General features: G+C 32.0%; 2 protein-coding genes across 2 annotated transcripts in view; both read right to left on the reverse strand.

Annotated features, from left to right (window-relative positions):
- LOC127737903 (uncharacterized) overlaps window positions 1-3,373 on the reverse strand; it is a 103,833-nt gene extending 100,460 nt beyond the window's left edge. The window contains exon 1 of the mRNA XM_052248871.1: window positions 3,146-3,373. The gene's annotated coding sequence lies outside the window, so the exon portion shown is untranslated. The remainder of the gene's footprint in view (window positions 1-3,145) is intronic.
- The window catches only part of LOC127737901 (leukotriene-B4 omega-hydroxylase 3-like), a 122,406-nt gene that overhangs the window by 58,601 nt on the left and 43,494 nt on the right, over window positions 1-20,311 (reverse strand). The gene's annotated exons all lie outside the window — the stretch shown is intronic.

Raw genomic sequence — 20,311 nt, forward strand, 5'->3', positions numbered from 1 at the left:
TTTGAATATTAGACTCAATATTAGATTCAAAAGTTTAAGGCTACATACTGAATTGGATTTTTCCCTGGATTTAGGGCTCACTTAACACGGAAATGTGATACTGGCGTGTAATCTAATGGACACATATTCTTGTTTCTGATGTTTCTTTTAATATAAATATTCATTTATTAAGTTATATGTAATTCCACTAACAAATAATCATGTATCTTTTACTGATGAATTATCATTACATTTTATAGAAACTACATATAATCTACTATACAGTTATGAACACTAATGGTCCTACCGACACTCTGTGCTTGTGACATGACACAAGGTCTTGCTTTTCGAGAGTGTTTATGTATTTTTTTTTTTAATTTGTGATATGTACAAAAAAGATGTAGTATGATTGCCAACGAGACAACTCTTCACAAATGACACAGCAATTAACAACTATAGGCCACCGTACGACCTTCAACAATGAGTAAAACCCATACCGAATAGTCATCTATAAGAGGCCACAAATGACAAATGTAAAACAACTATAACGATAAAACTAACGGCCTTACTAATGTACAAAAAATGAACGAAATCACAGCAACAAACGATAACCATTGAATTACAATCAGTTCTCGACATCCACTGAATTGAAAGTTCCTGACTTAGGAAAGCCAATATAGAATTTGGCCTGATTAAACGCGTTTGCCAGCGTTCAACAGTCTGGTGTAACAGCACAATATAATAAATAAAACCGGTAAAATTCAGTTGGAAATAGCTCAACTAATCAATATTGAATTAAGCCCAAAACAATTATATTTTTATGATGAAAGACACAGAGTACCGATCTTAAAGTACCCCCAGGTACTGAAAGCTGATTCTTACATGTTAAATTACCTGAGAATATTAAACGTATTTAGTTAAATTAAAAAAAAAGGAGATATGATATGATTGCCAATAAGAAATGAAGTGGATGTAAGCAATGATAGGCAACCGTACGGCCTTCATCAATGAGAAAAATCCATACCGTATAGTCGACTATAAAAGGAACCAACTTGAAAAATATGAAACAATTCAATTGAGAAAACTACCGGCCTGATTTAAAACAAAATAATTTACGAAAAACAAATATAACAGATATGAACCAACGACAACAAGTGAATCACAGGCTCCTGACATGGGACAGGCACATAAAGAATGAGTGCTCAACCCCTCCCCCTAAGCCTCGGACAGTGGTGCAACAGCACGACATAAGAACAACCTGGAAAAACCTTCCTTCACAGAGCTTGGTTTACACATATATACATATTGAAAGTAATTATGAATATAAAATGTGTGTTCAGCCGATTATCACCTTCACTGGTGATCCTATGTATGGATATGTCGTAGAGTTTAACTTTATTTATAAATATATATCTCTAAGGCGAGACAAAAATTGAAACTAAAAATGTTTGCTTACCTCAATCAATATGTTATAGTTTAAGAATCCACTTCTAATTGGACTAGTAAGAGTTGTCTTAATCCAAAAACAACTATGACAATATCAAGCCTTACTAATTAAAAGTACATTTTACAGCCGATTTCATTGAGTGTGTAGGAAAAGGTAAAATCTTTGGTTAGCTTGCTTGCTAGTTGAACCGTGAAGTCATTATTAGGTTAGGTAAACTACCCTCCTTTATGAGTAGATTAGTCCGACAGACAGATAGAATTGGTTATCTGTGGGACTAGTCTACTCATAAAGGAGGGTAGTTTCTAACCTAATAATGACTTCACGGTTCAGCTAGCAAGCAAGCTAACCAAAGATAATACCTATTCCTACACACTCAATGAAATCGACTGTAAAAAGAAAATTACTCTAAAGACTGAAGTGGCATTATAGTTGTCTTAAAAATGTAACAAGTATATAAATTACTTTAAATCAGAGATACTTGGGGACAGGACATTTTTTTAGCCAATTACTATGTACTATAAATTGATAGTTTACTATCCACAGCGGTCAATGTTTATATGCAGATTAGTCATTCATTGCTAATCAAGTACACCTTCCAAATTACAATCTATAATATATAACGAATTGGTGTACACATTTATTTACATATATCATTTTTTATTTAAAAAATCTTTTTTTTAATGTTAGTTGACTTTCATTTGAAAGAAAAGTGTATGTCAACAATTAAAATTGAAAGAAGTACAATACCTGTATTAATTTTTTTTTAAATATACACATTCCTTTGTCGAACATTTTCTCTGGGAAAAAAAATCGGAGATTGTAAATAAACAAGATTAACACTGCAGAAGAAGTGAACGTTTGAAATGATGCTTAATAAAGTATGATGCAATCCCAGTTATCAACTTTAACAGAGACAAATTCTGACTAACACTTTGAATTCGATATTTCTGAAATTTCTAGAAAAATCTCTGTCTAATAATAAATACCCACGGAAATTAAATATTAATAAACATTAAGAGACGAAAGGAAAAAGGGACACCAATCTGATAACGACAAATAAAAGCATGTCAAATATTAAATGATAAAAGGTTCATTTGCAAAGTATATCGAAAAACAAAATCATGGTCAAAACCATGAAAGACAACTCAAATCAATCGTATGATAGGTAAAGATACGTGCATATACGTGGTCTTATGACAGTGAAGTTTTGGCGGGAATCTCAATAATCACGTGATATATACAAAATCATGATTTCTTTGTTTTTCATCATCTTAGAAATACTTGATACTGATAAAATTTATCATGAATGGGTTTAATAGTTTAGGAATTCTTAGTTAAAACTTGAGTGACGTATTTAACAAAATTAATAGGTTAGCAATAACCGGTCCCGTTACGTGCGTACGTCGAGTTAGGTACGTATGTCATTTTATTGGAAATCTCTACTAAACAGCTTCATAAGGCCGCAAGACTTGAATGAACTCGTGCAAGACGACGTTGGAGGTTACACATCAGGTAGCATATCCTGTTTACAGATGAGTCTCGATTTGCTCTCCGTTTTCGTGATCGACGCATGAGCGTATACCGTAGGCAAGGTAAACGTTTATCGGACCCTTGTGTCATGGACACGGATCGTGTGATGGTATGGGGTCGAATATGTCACAACGGACCCATTAACTTTAAAGAAAAATTAAAGTCAAACTGTTTGATTATGTGACTTACAGTGTGTCCGTTTGCGTTAATCAACACATAATCAATAGATGTTAACTTCTACGTACATTATAACAAAAATGTAATGCTTTACTGACCCGATGTATAAGTGAATGAGTATTGGGAATGTCCCATGCATAACTAGCCTTTGCGTTAACCAATATCACGTAAAAACTTTCAACAACAACAATTTTCATCAATTTTAATGTTATCGATTCTAATTACTAAGTAAACATTCTATGAGCGGTATTGCTTACGAATAAAGTTATTATTATTATTAAGAAAACAGAAATAACCAGTTTTATTATTTTTAAGATTTCAGCTGTTATTCAGCTGTAATTGAATGCTTAAGATATGCACGCCATGAATATAGTTTAACATATAAATACATTTTATATTAATTTTCTAAATTATAAAAAATGAACTTATCTGTTATTTTAGACTTATCTAAATATACCATTCCTTGGATTAACTATAAAGTTACTGTATCTTGAAATTTAACTTACAATAAAGTTATAAACAATATCTTCCTTTACCTTAATGAAAAAGTTAAGTACGAATGTTACCTGATCATGTGACACAATTTGTACGTTTGCGTTAACCAATAAATTGATCAATAGATGAAAAACATTTCAAAAGTTTGCGTTAACCAACTAATTGATCAATAGATGAATAACATACCAAAAGTTTGCGTTAACCAATTTGTCGAAAAAAAATCACAATAACTAAATGTTCTATTGATTAAAACAATAGGTTATCTTTACTTTCTTTACTATTACACATTAAAAAATCAGTAATTCATCTATCATTTTATCTTAATGATATTAGCAGTTATCCATCTTTTCTTGAATTGTAAAATATGTGCAATTATAGTTCATGTTCATAATTCATTTAAGAAATACATATCTGTATATCAAATTTCAAAAATATCAACAATGCATTCATCAGTTATATGACAAAGAGAACTCAATGTAAAACCATACTCAAATTTACTTACATATAAAGTTAAGAACAAGAATTTCCTTTAACATTCGTATTCAAGTGTAGTAATAGTTTATGATCGATCGTGTTATATAAATTTCAACACTTTGCGTTAACCAACTAAATGTTTAACAAAATCTTAACACCATAACAAAAGTTTGCGTTAACCAATATTTCATAGATGGACGAATAACTACACGTGTTATATATACTAGTCAACAAAAGAAACGATACAAAGTTAATTTTTAAACATTTTTTATATTTTTCAATTTAAAGTTTCTGTAATAGTTTATTACCGATTCACATGAGACTCGGTCTAATTAGTCATACGTGGCACGTCATAATGGGATAAATCTGTTAAGGGATTCTCATTGGTAAATATTAGCTTATTTTGTATGAAGCAAAGGCTTTCTATACGTTTGATTGGTTAATTTTGGGGTGCATCTATTATATGTATTTAACGCCAAAATGCATCTGTTTTTTTCTTTTTTTCAATAGACCCCATGAGAAGTCGCAACGTTAAGACCGCGTGGTACATCTTATACACTTGCGCAAACTACATTGAATGTGGAAAATACGGCCCGAGGAATACTTGGTCGTTACATCAACAGAATTTCGTCGAAGACTCAGAGCGCCTGGACTGCGTCCAAGACGTACCCAGAAAGGGCCGCTCATTAAACAGCTTCGTAGGGCCGCAAAACTTGAATGGGCTCGTGCAAGACGACGTTGGAGGTTATACACCTGGTAGCATATCCTGTTTACAGATGAGTCCCGATTTGCTCTCCGTTTTCTTGATGGACGAATGAGCGTATACCGTAGGCAAGGTAAACGTTTATCGGACCCTTGTGTCATGGAAACGGATCGTGTGATGGTATGGGTGGGCGGGGGGGGGGGGGGGGGATATTTCACAACGGACGCAAACAGTTTAAAATCGTTGGTGGTTTCTTGAACGCGGTTTCAACATATTTTCCAACAGGATAACGCTAGATATCAGGTGGCAAGGATTTGTATGAAGTATCTTGAACAAAACCTTATTCGCGTTCTCCCGTGGCGAGCATAATCACCGGATCTTTCTCATAAAGAACATTTATGGGATCAATTTGGCAGACGTGTTAGAGAAAGGCAAAATCCACAGGAAACGCTACACGGTTTGTGTTTAGCTCTCATGCAGTAGATATATGACTTTGATCCGTCCGTATTTGGTCCAGTAATTATCTGGGAATTTATTTTTGTTACTGTGTCACGTAGAACGTTTAAAATTAACGTTCAAGATACTTCATACAAATCCTTGCCACCTGACATCTAGCGTTATCCTGTTGGAAAATATGTTACATATTTTATCTATTTGTTTTTTTTTCTACCTTACTGTAAAATAATATTATTCCACGAGATACTTTAATATTATGGTATATATTTTGACTGCTGTAACCGAATAATACCAACACAGAAATAAATTTCTACTCCCTAAAGGCCAGAGGTAGCCAAAATATGCATAAATATTGGAAATAGACAAGGTTATAATGTTGAATTCCCTTGCAATACCCTTCTTTATATATATTAAAAAAAAAATAATCAAAGTATTCTCAATGTAAATTCTTCATAATTTGAAATAAAAGGAAATTGGTTTGCAATCTGTGTATGTTTAATAATTAAACTAAATAAAACAATAAATTGTGTTTCATAGTCATTCCATACAGGTTCTACTGAGTGGACTAAAAAAGAAGCCTAAACTAATGGATAATAATTTAAAAGGTTAATCATGAACTTGCGAATAAATAATAACGAGAAAGATTCGATCTCATAATTTTCTTCTTATATTTTAAAAAAATAACTAGGCCTATTTCAGTGCAGTTTTTGAGTGCTAAGTCAATAATTATTTTCTCTGGAACACAAATAAGTCACACTTCATGTAATTATGAAAATGATGTGAATAACAGTGATTTAAATGCAAGTATTATACAGATTGCTTTTAGTTCAAAGAACAAGACTTTTATGTTTCCATTGTACATGATATATTTGCATCTACTTTTGTAGGAGTCCTTCATCACAAAAAATGATAAAATATTAACAATGGATGATTTTGTCCAGTAATCTTGATTCAACAGACAGTATAAAATTTCCTTTCCTTATTGTGTCAGTTAACGTCAAACATTTCACTTAAAGAGAATAATAAATCTAGTCAACTTCACAGCGGAAATCGCCATTGCTTTTTCAAACAAAGACACCAAATGTGTGTACAGTCTGTTCGCATTCATGTTGACATCGATGTGTAAGATCAAAAACACTACAATGTCAAAAAATGTCTTTCTTTTAGTTCAAACGGGGTTTCATATAGGGTGACAGAACGTTAGACTTGAAATATTTTTTGAACTTTGACATACGTATTAATTTGTTTTACCCCTGTAGATAATATATAAACTTAGTTTATCTGTGAAGACAGAGGAAAAAACTAACAGACAATTTCGCATGATTTTCAACGTATTTGTTAAAGGACGGCCAATTTGGGTATTATTTTCTTAAATAATAAGACACATGCTGAAAAGATAGAAAGACATCAATTTCTGACTCCAACGGCAAGTAAGAAACAGAAAACAGAAACATTTTCCAAATTGCCGCCAATTTCATTTTCCGCGAAATTAACGCAATTTTAGAATGGCGGGCTTTAATATCAGTCCCATTGTTTTCTTTAGAAAGTAGCAACAACGGTCGTTTTAAGGACCTGCTTCCCGACTGATAAACTATGATTAGTTACACTTTCAACCGTTTTGGTCGAGTCGTCCTTTTTAATCTTTGTATGCATATCTACATGTTAAAAACAACAATAAACACAACTGTAGTTATATAAGCAACATTGTCATTATATTTTGAACATCTAACGTTTTTGCATGTGACGTCATCAAAAAGGATGCTTAACAAGGTCTGTGCTATAGGGCCAATATTTTGGCCTTTGTAACTTCTCAAAAATGCCATGGGGCCAATATTTTGGCCCATTATAAGTAAAACCTGAAGATTACTTTGAAGTACAGATTCATCGTTTGTGTTGTATGAAATATACCAAAATTAGTTGTGGTGACGAAAACAATATATAGTTTAAAAAATTTAACTGTGTTATTTCGATTGACGTTAGTAATAGTGTGACGTTTACGTCTGTGACGTCACTTTTAAATTCACGACTGGAGTCGGTTTCACAAAAAAACTTAGACTAAGATTGATCGTAAGTATATTGAATTGTTCATGACTTACGATCAAAGTTGTTTTGTGAAACGGACTCCTGGTTCCCATTCTAGAACACACGCTACGTGTAATGTCATGCTTTATTAACGTCAATTGTTCAGATTTGTTTACACAATTCCATTGTCAAACTTTAGAAAAATAATTTATAAGCAATAAAATAATAAAGCTCATTGTATTTTGTAGTTATTGGTTGTCTAAGTGGTGAGCGAAAAAAAACTTTTTGTTTTGATACAGTTTGTTATCCTGCTTTTGTTCTACATGCCCATAGTTTGTATGATATTGAGCATTAATGAGCACAGAAAATATGTATTTCGTTAATTTTGGTGAATGATAAAGCTGATCATAAATGCAATTGTGAAAAAGTTATGAAATATATTGTTTGCAAAGGAGTATCTGCTAAAAAATGGTTCATCATTATGTTTACGGCAAAGGTTTAAGAAACAGACAGCTAATCTAAAAGATAGCCACTTTGTGAAATTGAGCTCCTTAAGACAGGCAACATATTTGTTTCTTGTTTTGTTTTTGATTGATGATGATGATGGATGGCTGCTTAATGTCCAGTGATATGAATATTTACCCTGTTTTATAATAGACATACACCGCTTAGCCGGATTTTAACGTGCTAGTTCACAAGGTAACAGCCTACAGGAAGACATGTCACCTTACCCGGACACATTATTCTGACTCCGAGTCGACCAGTCTTTGCTCTTACTCCTTAATGACGCATGCTTAGCGGAGAAGCAGAACATACTAATTTTAAAGTCTTAGGTTTAACCCGGTAGGGGTTCGAACCCAGGATCTCCCGCATTCGAGGTGAATACGCTACCACGAGACCACCGAAGCGTTTTTTTTAAATTGAGAATAATATATATATTTAATTAAGTCTAAATGTATTTTTTTTTAATTCTTTCTTTTCTTTAGTAAAATTTTAAAATACTAATATAACGTGGAAACAAAAAGGAAAATTAAGTGAAAACTGGGCCAGTCCTCTGAGCAATTCTAGAAGTCTGTTATGCATTTCTTGTTTCTGTCCCTCTTTCATGCTTTATGCTTATAACAAAAATATGAAATATTATGAATGAAAGTATTTATGTAACGGGAGAAAATGCTCAATCTTTAGCAATTTGAAATTTTAAAAATCAAATTGAAATGAAAAAAAACCAACATTTTTATCGATATTAGTTTTTAAAAGGTAATGAAATCCAAACAGTATCCGATTTTTTTTCTTTACATGAATAAGGTTTAAAAATATCGTTGAATGATCATATTTATCAGATCAGTTCATGTAATATCCTGCCAAAATTTACGAAGATTCTGGCCGACGCAATGCTTATCAAATGCCAACTTGTATCCATTGACTAAACGAGTAAGAATTGGTCATACATATTGCCATGTAATATGTCGTGGTGAAATAAATAAGATATGTTACTGACAATTCATTAAAGGCTCTTTCAACATGATCAAGAGTTTAATGTAATTATGATCATCTTGTATGATTCATGATTTTTTTAGCAGTTTCTTTTGTCTTGCTCCTTATGATTGTTTGATTGATTGATTTGTGTTTAACGCTACTTTCAGCACTATTGTGTTATTTTATTGGCGGAGGAAGCCGGAGTGCCCGAAGAGAACCACCGACCTTCGGTAGGAAAACTGACAATCCTAGTCAATTAAGATTGAATTCGAGCCTTGCTCCTTATGAATTTTCTGATGAGTCTTCAAATAAATAATGATTACACGAAAACGTTGAATTAAAACAAAATAAATCGTGTCTCCTCAAGGTTATGAATCAGGCTTTGAATGTCTGTCATTTCTATACTCTCATGTAATTCTATTAAGCTGTTTTTGTGTACTGTCTTAAATTATTTTAGTTATTCGTTGTTATTCTGTGGTTACCATGTCGAAATGTACTATTATATTATTTATTTATGTATGTCTCTGTCTTTGGTGTTTTTGCAATTAATTGTACTCTGTTCCCGTCATGTGATGTTGTCATTTTAACATTGCCATAAAGCGCGGAGATTTGGCTAGCCACAAAACCAGGTTCAACCCACCATTTTTTCTTAAAATGTCCTGTTCCAAGTCAGGAATATGGCAGTTATTATTTAATTGTTCGTTTCTATGAATGTTGCATTGTTGTTTGTTTTTTGTTGCACTTTTTCGTTGTTTTCCTCTTATAGTTGATGTGTTTCCCTCGGTTTTAGTTTGTAACCCGGATTTGTTTTCTCTCAATCGATTTATGACTTTTGAACAGCGGTATACTATTGTTGCCTTTATGTATTTTACTAGTGATATATTGTCGGCCTTTAAAATTGGTCGTTTAGTTTCAGTCTGTATAACATTACAGAGAAATCGTATTTTTGAAAACCGTTGTCGCGTTAGTGTGACAGGACAAGATAGTTTGCAACAATAGTTTATTTGGCCGGTCTGCAACGGTGTGTCCATAACGGTACAATCATAAGTTTATACATTTTCAATTGAATATAACAGTTTATCAGAATTTCTATTAGTTTGACAATAATAGTTTTTATTCAAAAGATACACAGATAAATATCTATCAAGCTGACTTTAATTGACATGTTTTGACAAAGCTGAACAATTGATAGTTGTAGAGCTTGCGTATGTCCAGTTCATTAAAACACAACATGTCACCATATAACAAAATGCATTTGACTAGCAGGTCAAACAACGGATGTTCTTAAACGGATCACCAGATGTAACAAAATGGATCTTAGTTATTAATTTAATACCAAACAGAAAACAATAAACTTGCGGAAAAGATGGTATACCGCAAACATGAGGTGCAAAAATTTGTACACCATATCCGGATTTCGACAATTAATGTCTCTTCAAGTTCAGTGATGTTAGGAATCGAAACGGTATTTGGAAGGCCATATAATTTGCCTCAATTTAGGATAGACTCTTGAATTTTGAAGAGTCGAAATAGGATGAACGGATCAAATATATATATAAATGTTTAATCCCATCATATTGTCACATTCCTCTCTTTCTTAAGAAATATAATTTTATATTTTAGTTTAAATCAGTGACAATATGAATGATTGCAAAAAAAAAAAAAAAAAAAAAAATCATAAACAAAATTATTTCAACAGTTCAAAAACATCTAATCCAGCAATGCATAGTTCATAATGTTCTTTAGTGGAATAACTCATTTGTAAAAGTTCTATCATTAAACACTTCGTAACATCAAAGATCGGAACTTCGGAATACAAGAAAACGCAACCATTAACTACGAACCGTCTTCAAAACCCCGACTACCACTGCTCCTCCGATCGTCGTTGTCAACTCCACCAATCCATTTGTTTGTCTGCAACGCCAATCCCCGTCATTCAGAAGTACCGCAACTACTCCGACTGTTGTCGATAACTCCGACCTCCATGTGACCACCATCTGTCGTTGATATTACTCCGACTTGCATGTGATCCACCATCCGTCGTTGATATTACTCCTAAATGACCTAGCTTACCTACCCTGTTGATTCAGGGTCCCTGACTAGGTTGCTCAGTTATCTCCGGCTGGAACAAATCAGGCAAATCTACCTGTAATGTTGTAAAACGATTCCCTCTACCAATATAAAGTAATGTGATCGTATAGTTTTATTTACATCTTAACGTCTGCGTTGTGTCTTATAATCAAAGCCAATATCCAGTGATCTTGTCCAATCGTCATTCTTGTGGTTAGTTTACTCGATTGTTACTTTTCATTGTTTGACAAGTTGAGTACTGGATAATGGTTCATAGTGACTGTTTCTAGTAGTGGTGAAGAAGCCATTTTACCATCTCTGGAGGCAGTACCATCGCCCTCAATATTAGTTGACACCACTTTATCGACACCAAGGTATCTAGTGACTATTTGAACCTCTCTATTACTTCTCGATTGGCTAAACACCTACACTTAAATTTTTGACTATATTTGCAAAATAAATATAACAAAATGCCTATAGAGATAGCAACAAAATGAATTAATGCATTCACTAAATTTTATAGTTCAAAGTCGTCCTCAATAAGTGAAATTATCAATATGTTATCTATTTTAAATAAGAACAAAAAAAAACTCTAAAAAACTTTACTAAAAGAAAACAACTCATAAGATATACTTTTTTATTGGAAGGACTGAAAATGGTTTAATAAGGGATGAAATTCAACCAACACTTTCCTTCCTTTTTCATAAACAAAGCTGTGATTCAGAGATTACTGATATTAATAGGAATTCTAAACAATCAATAATTTTTCAGCAATCCATCTGAAGTGACAATTAGAATGGATATGTTTAATTAAAACAAAAGTAAATTATTTCATATACACATATATTTATTAATAAACAAGCTAATTATAACGAAGCCTACGTCTACGTCTTATTAGTCGTGCATTAAGATAACAAGAAATGTTTGAGAGAAAATTTAACATTAATTGGTCTTTCTTTTCAGACTTTTTATTGTTTTGTTTATTTTTCTTTGGTATTCTAATTTCCTCAACAGACATATTCTGACTACTTTCTGAGTTATACCCATCAGAACTATTATTATCTGACATTCCACTTGAACCGGAAGTTAAAGATGACCTTTTGGCCTTCTTTTCACGCCGCTTTTTGTTTGCTATTTTCTGTTTTAATTCAGCTAGCGGAATATTATCCTCGTCAGAAGATGTTTCTCGTTCTTGTCGGTAACGATTTATGAGTCTATTTCACGAGGATTAGCGTCCGAAAGTTCACTTTCACTACCGTCACTGTCCTCAGGAGGTACCACATAATTTGTTTTCCTTAATTGTCTACCTTCTATATTTTTTGGAATAATCCATTTATCAATCTTAGCTTTCTTAAGGTGTTCTAAATGGATTTTTCTAGCGACGACAGATCTATCAAGGACAAAAGTTACCGGAGAAGTTTTCTCAATTATTCTTTAATAAGGTTTCCATTTACTGTCTTATTTACTTTTTCTTAAATGATTTTTGTAATATACTGGATCACCGATTTCCAAATTTATTTCTTGTCTATTTTTATCTGCGTTTTGTTTGTATTTTTCCTTGGATTTCTTCAAATTTCTATGAACTAGAACGAAAGATTTATGTTGCTGTTCTAACAACATCTTGTGCGGATCTTCACCTACATATTTCCTGCTAGGTTTTAACAGATAAAGGGATCTCTATTGTATGAAAGAAATAATGGAGAAAATTTTGTTGTTTCATTTTTTTCAAACTTATAGCTGCTATCGTTTGATTTAAGCATACGTCCCAAGTAAACGCGCCACTTTGCAATTGCTTTGCCATGACGTCATGAAGCGTCCTGTGAAATCTTTCTACTTTCGCGTTTCCCTGTGGATGATAAAAAGAAGTTGTTATGTGACTTATATTCAATTCTTTTAAATTTTCTTCAAATATTTTGGAGGTGAATTCCCCGCCATTGTCTGACACTATAACCAAAGGCACTGAAAAGTTTGGAATTATTTCTTCAATTGATAAATGAACAACATTTTCTGAAGTTTTATTTGGAACCGGAAATGCCAAAGGCCACCCGCTGTAATGACAAACAAAACTAACAATATATTTATTTCCCGACAACGAGGTAGGATAAGGTCCAGATAGATCTACCCTATCTTAGCAAATAGAAATGGTGGTAAATCCGATATTTGTAACAAAGGTTTCGTTTTACATGAGCTTTGAGATTGACAGGTAACACAGGAATTAATATATGAATTTAGTTCTTTTGTATAATATTGGCCAAACATATTTTTGCCTAATTGAATCGTGATATTTATCGATTCCTAAATGACAGATTGTCATGATAACTGTTAATGACATCATTTCTCAATTAAAATGGAATGTAAAAGCCCTAACTTTAAATCATCATCGGGGTGAGAAATGTAATAAAGAATCTCATTGATGATAATATGTTTATTATCGACACTCTTTGAAGCTTTTCCTGTGTTAATTTGATCAATAATTTCTGAAATTTCTTTGTCCAAAGATTGTACAATTTTCATGTCATAACCCGGTATCGTGCATTCCTTAACACTTAATTGATCATCTTCGTTGTAATCACAACTTGCAAAGTCTTTTGGATTGAACTGATAAGAATTCAAAAGCCTTGTCACTTATATCTACTTCAATTGTTTCATTTTGTTTTTCATTCTTTTCCTGACCTGGAGGTCTTCTTGAAAGGTAGTCAGCAATAGTATTATCAGTACCCGCAAGCCATTCAATCTTGCAATTATAACTTGCAATACCTAAAGCCCAAAGTTGTAATTTTTTGTTACATTGTGGCGAGAGCAAAAGGTACTTTAAAGATTTATGATCGGTTTTGATAATAAATTCAGCCCCATGAAGATAATGATCTAATTTCTGTAATACATAATGAATGCTAAATTCTTCTTTTTCAATAGTAGACCACCTAGACTGTGTATCAGACAGTTTATGAGATAAAAATAAATAGGTTCTTTTTTTCTTAAACCTGGTTAATGATTTTCTTCCTCATCGCAAGGTTTCGTTAGACAGGCACATATGGTATCATTAGACGCGTCAGTATATAAAACGTAAGGTTTCTTCAAGTCTGGATATGCTAATAAAGGCGTTACAGTTAAAATCATATTTTAAAAAATCAAATGCTTTGTGACATTCCTCGTCCCATTAAAACTTAGCATAATTTTTTGTTAGAGCAACTAAAGGAATAAAAATCTTTGAAAAAATTGGAATAAATCGTCTATAGTATGACCATGCCCCTATCAAACTTCTTACTTCTTTTACAGTAACAGGGGTTGGTAAAGTTTTTATTGCTTCGACTTTGCCATCGTCCGGTTTTACACCGTCGATATTGATTTTAAATCCTAAATAATTGGTTTCTTTCTGCAAAAATTGGCATTTCTTTAATTTCAATTTCAAATTATGTTGCCTTAATCTGTCAAATACTTGCTGAATATGATCAAAATGTTCTTCCAGAGTTTCAGAAAATATTAAAATATCATCTATATAAGAGATAGCAAATTTTACATCTTGTAAAACGATCTCCATCAATTGACTAAATACAGCAGGACTATTTTGTAACCCGAATGGCGCTACATTAAATTCAAAAAGTCCTCAATGACAAACAAATGCTGTTTTTGATTTATCTTCATCTGCCATCTGCACTTGCTAAAATCCACTGCGAAGATCGACGAGGCTATAAAACTCTGCAGCCCCTAATAGTGTCAATAAATCGTCGATAACCGGAAGCGGATATGAAATTGATTTAGTATTAGATATTAAATTTCTGAAATCGATGCAGAAACGTGTGGTTTTAACCTTTTTATCAACTAATACTACTGGTGATGAATAACTACTATTAGACCTTCGAATAATGTTTGCTTCTAACATGACAGTTATTGCCTTATTGACTTTTTCCTTTTTATGTAATGGAGTTCGATATGGTTTCAATTTAACAGGAGGATGATCACCCGTGTCAATCCTCATTTTCACGGAGTCAGTTTGACCTAATTCAGTATCCTTAATATCTCTATTATTGTTCAACATCTGTAACACCCTACTCCTATAAGCATCAGGAACATTAAGGTCAGTTTCAAAAACAGTTTCAATTTCAGGGTGTTCTTTAGTAGATTCAATTGAGACCACATTTTCTTCTAAAACTGATGAAATCCTACCTATTGCTATGCCCCTTCTAAACTTATAAGTTCTATTCGTAGTATTAACTATAAGAATTGGTATTTGACGTTTTTTATTAATTTTTGCAACTGAATTAGCGACCAATAAACCTGGTTGAGTACTCAAATAACCCTTAGTAATTGGTGAAATTTCAAAAGATTTAGAACTTGAAAATGTATGATTTTTATTACCTTTTACATAACAGATTTTACCAGTCTGAGGTTTGAAGACAGTGGTATGAGCAAGGCTCACAATTAAAGCTATGTGAATATCTTCTACCAATGGTACATAAGTTTTATTTACCCTTAAACACCCCAATTCCAAATAAACACTAACTTCAAATTTAATCAACCAATCACGGCCCACAATTGCATTTCTGTTCATGACATAAAAGGTATGGTTCATTTTATTTCCTTTCATGTTAAAGTCTAAATTTATACTTCCCAAAACATTAAAAGAAACCCCGTTTACGCCTTGTAAATTGACTTTTCTTTTTTCTAATTTTTGTAATCCCTTAATTTAATTGTAAATTTTATTAGCAATAATGATACTGTATCTCCACTGTAAACCAAACTTCTAACTTTCATATTTCCTATTTTAATCAAACAAGAATTTGGATTTCCCGCTAAATTATCAAAAGTTTCTACTTGATCATCTACTTGATCAGTTTCAATTTGAGTTTGGTTTTCTGATCTCAGTGGGATATCCAGTGAACGAAAACAACAGAAAATTCACTCTTCTTATGATAGAGTCGAGAAATTCAATAATTAAACAATACTGGTGACGATACTGATCAAAAGTTATTTCTAAATAATAATTGTACATTTTAAAGAATTTATTTATCAAACTGTGTTATTAGAAATATACATGCAAATACACGATGTTTTATGTTCAGTATTTATCGAGATAATAGCTTTAGAAGCTTGCAAAACTGAAATTTTAAAACTGCCAATCTTTGCTGCATATTGATAAAAAAAATTGGAAAAAATCATGTACATACAAAATCGAAATATCTTTCGGGTCACCAATTTTCTCAGTGTTCCAAAAAGTCCTTAGCATGTTACAATTTCACAAAGTATGTTTATTTTTTCACACCTAAGTTATCGAGCACGACGGTCTTCTCTTGTCACATGTATATTCAATAGAGAACTATTGTCTTTTCGTGAATATAACATTTAAACGTATGTCTGTGCAGGTTAAAAAATTAAAGATAACTATTTTTATAACGTAGGTATCTTTCTACTATTTTGTATACAATTTTCAGAAAAGGTCGTCCCGAGTTTTGTACAAGTATTTACGGTTTTCTCGATCTATTCACATTCAATTTTTACATCGAGATACTCGACAAATTCTCGGCATTCTGAATATGGTCTTTAAATTTCTTGACAAATTCTAGACATTTGAATACTGTTTTGAAATTTCTCGACATGTTCTCAACATTCTTTTTTTTCTCAGTATGGCTTGACATATTCTGAACATTTTGAATTGTGTCCTAAATTTACTTGATTATTCTGAGTTTTACAAATCATGACCAATATACATGATATATCTTTATCTTTATTTCTCTTTATAGAATATACTGTTATTTCAAGTTACACTTATTACAACAAAAACAAAAGTTGGGCATGTACATATTTTTATAAATAAAAATTTGGGTATATAAATATTTTTAAAAATACAAATATGGGTATGAAAATATTAAAAAATACAAATGTGAATATGTTGATATAAACTAATTTAACTGTGGGTTTGTAAATAATTACAAATGTTGATTTATAAATCTTATAAATAATTGCTAAATGATTGAAACAAATCATACAGTAGACATATTTCATTTTTCATGCATAATATTCAATGTTAATATGGCAAATAAACAATTATTCTACCAAAATGTGACTTTTTTAATTAGCAATGTATTAATTCTTCTAAGTTTAGTTTAGCAATAATAGAAATGAGTATAAAACAGCAAAAGAAAGTGTTCAAACTGTCAGGAATGTGTCTATACACAATTCAGGCGAAATTTATACTTTTGAGATAGTGTCAAGACATCTTTAAGACCGTCAAGAATGTGTCGAGATATATTTAGACAGCTTTAAGACTTTCAAGAATGTGTCAAGACATATTCAGACATTATAAAGAATGTCAAGAATATGACAAGACTGATCGAGACAAATTTAAGACAGTCAAGAATTAGTCGAGACTAATCAAGACACTTATCAGATGATAAAGAAAGTGTCGAGAAATTTTTAGAAAATGTTAATACTGTCAAGACATATGTCAAGAAAAAAAAAAAGAACTTAATTAGACAAATTCAGACTTTGTCAAGAATTGTTAAAAATAAAAAAATCATGCAAATTCAGACAAAATTGGTCTTTTCAGACTTTTTGAATTTTGTAGTGTATGTTACGTTCATTACCGTTACTTTTATCTAAATCAAATTTTCTTCTTAACTGCGTTTCAGCCATTGCTGAATTCACTGCTTGAGCCAGAGTTTTTCGATTTTTCACGCATTGTTTTCATTTTCAAATTATCTTGATACAACCCGTTTATGAAAAAAATAACTAATTGAAGTTGAAAGATTGGTTGATTGATATCTTGCCCTCTAAAAGCATCTGTTGCTAAGGTTAAAATTCGTTCTCCAAATATTGGAACATTCTCGCAAATTTTCTAATTAACCTTATTCAGTAGCTCAAATGCATATGAAACGTCAGGAATATGCCCATAACGAAAATCCAATTGAATTTTAAGATTATCCCAAGTATTATTTACCGGTTCAGTTTCTCTTAACCATCTAGCAATAAAATCACTTACAGGCCCTACAGAAGTTTGATAACATACCATTTTACAATCATTTGGATTTAAATTAGTAATCATTGCATATTTTCCTATAGATCGAATCCATTGAGAATATTTTTCTGAATTTGAACCGTCAAAGCCTTCAACAATCGAATTGACACCGTTTGCAGTTAATTTTTTAGTAAGACTTTGAACTTGTGTTGCTAAATTTTGAAAAACTAACCCTACATTAAATTCTTGTTCAGCTATTTCGAGAAATTAAATAAAGATTATCAAAAATAGTCACTTTACCTTAGAATCCTGGTCACAGCACCAAAATTTCTTCTTTGGCATTTACAAGAAAATTAAATCTTAACACGCATGCGCAACAACAAGTAATCTTCAGTATCCTGAAGTTTTGTTGTATAACTGAAGAAGAAGAAGAAAAATAAAGACTGTATAACAAAACAAGGTAGTTGCTTAACAGTTTTAGACAAGACAGTCTGCAACAAAAGTTTATTTGGCCGGTCAGGAACGGTGTATCCATAACGGTACAATCATAAGTTTATATACATTTTCAATTGAATATAACAGTTTATCAAAATTACTATTAGTTTGACAATAATAGTTTTTATTCAAAAGATACACAGATAAATATCTATCAAGCTGACTTTAATTGACATGTTTTGACAAAGCTGGACAATTGATAGTTGTAGAACTTGCGTATGTCCAGTTCATTAATTAATTGTTATTACAACATGTCACCATATGGCCTACATGTACTTGTAACTACGTGTAATTTAACTGTAAATTAAAACAACCTTTCTAAAGCTTATTTTTCTTGATAGATATTAACCTGTGTTTATTTATTCAATTCAATAAACATATTAAGAATATATATATATATATATTAATAAAAAAAACTCTTAATTTGATGTTCTTCATTTTTAAAAGTGCAATACAGGTTTAACCCCACCGCATTTTTGCGCCTGTCCCGTCAGGAGCCTCTGGCCTTTGTTAGTCTTGTATTTTTTTTTAATTTTAGTTCATTTATATGTTTTGGAGTTTAGTATGACGTCCATTTTTACTGAACTAGTACACATTTTTATTTAGGGGCCAGCTGAAGCCCGCCTCCGGGTGCGGGATTTTCTCGCTGTGTTGAAGACCCATTGGTGGACTTCGGCTGTTTTCTGCTCTTTGGTCGGGTTGTTGTCTCTTTGACATATTCTCCATTTCCATTCTCCGTTTTAATAAGGAGAAAAAGGAGAAAGTGTATTCTGTGAAAGTGTTTTCACTGAGAAATGTAAAACTTAAAAAAGAAAACCACATTTTTACACATAAATAGACAATTATATTATGTTTTAGAACACAGTGTATTTTCAAAATCAGTGTTATAATAAATTCCCCTAAAAAGAAAACAACCAGTTAAAATACTATCCTTGATGTTGTCTAATATACATGAATAAACGGAATCATTGCCTGATAAACAAGGTAAGGAGTGCAATGAGGTATACTGTTGTATTCGCGCTGAATCGGAAGGGCACCATCCTGTTAACTATTGTATGGAGTTGTATAGGCGATACATATTAATCTGTTTAGATATTGTACTCTTGTTTTTTTAAATAAGTTTTAGATGTTCATATTTGTTTAACAAATACAGTGGGAAAATTAAAAGATTAAATTAATTAAAGTCTTGCTTAAAAATGTCATTCACATTCATGATTTACAGGCATAAGAAATTTAAAAGGTATGTTCGGCAAAGTGGTTACATTGGAGAGAAGGACGGAACTGTCAATTGAAAAAGATGACACGGATAGGCGTACATATTTTGACTTGCAACAGGCCACTTACGGACAACTCAAAACGTTGTTGCTGTTGCAAGGCTTATAAAGTGCATGAAACTCCTATTGGGAGGTATCGGTTTGGGGGTCCAAATTTATACACTCCGGTCAACACCTGGGACTGAAAGGACAGATTGCCGGACAGATTTATATGGGACTTATGCTTATACCTTATCAAAAAACTTGCACTAGTATATAGTATTAGAAACATTAATTTAGTAATAGTTGCAGACCATTATTTCACTTAGTTTACCAGTGGTAATTCACTTTCAATTGAGAATAAAACCTACAAACTAAAAGTTTAGTTTGATCACAATTACAAGGTTGTTATTCTTTTGCTTACTTTAATCTGTAAACTGCCTGTACATTAGTATTCGAATAATTTCTAATATTTTACTAGACCAATATTTCAATAAGAAAATCAAAAAACGATTACTCAACGGATTGATTACAGAGTCACGTGCTGACTGTAGCAAAATAACGTGTCAGAGGAAAAACAATCTCGTCAATGTCTCTTCGGCGAACTCAACATTTCTTCTTGTAAATGTGTACATTTGGTGTTTTTTGTTTCAATTTTTTAGTTTTGTTGTTTCCCTTGCTTTCCTAAAGTGTTGTAACGTGCCCAAAAAATATGGAAATTAAAAACAACTTAATTCAATATAAAGAACTAAGTTGTTTTTAATTTCCATATATATTTTTTT

Source organism: Mytilus californianus, unplaced genomic scaffold (genome assembly GCF_021869535.1).
Source record: "Mytilus californianus isolate M0D057914Y unplaced genomic scaffold, xbMytCali1.0.p SCAF_4, whole genome shotgun sequence".
NCBI classification, from domain to species: Eukaryota; Metazoa; Mollusca; class Bivalvia; order Mytilida; family Mytilidae; genus Mytilus; species Mytilus californianus.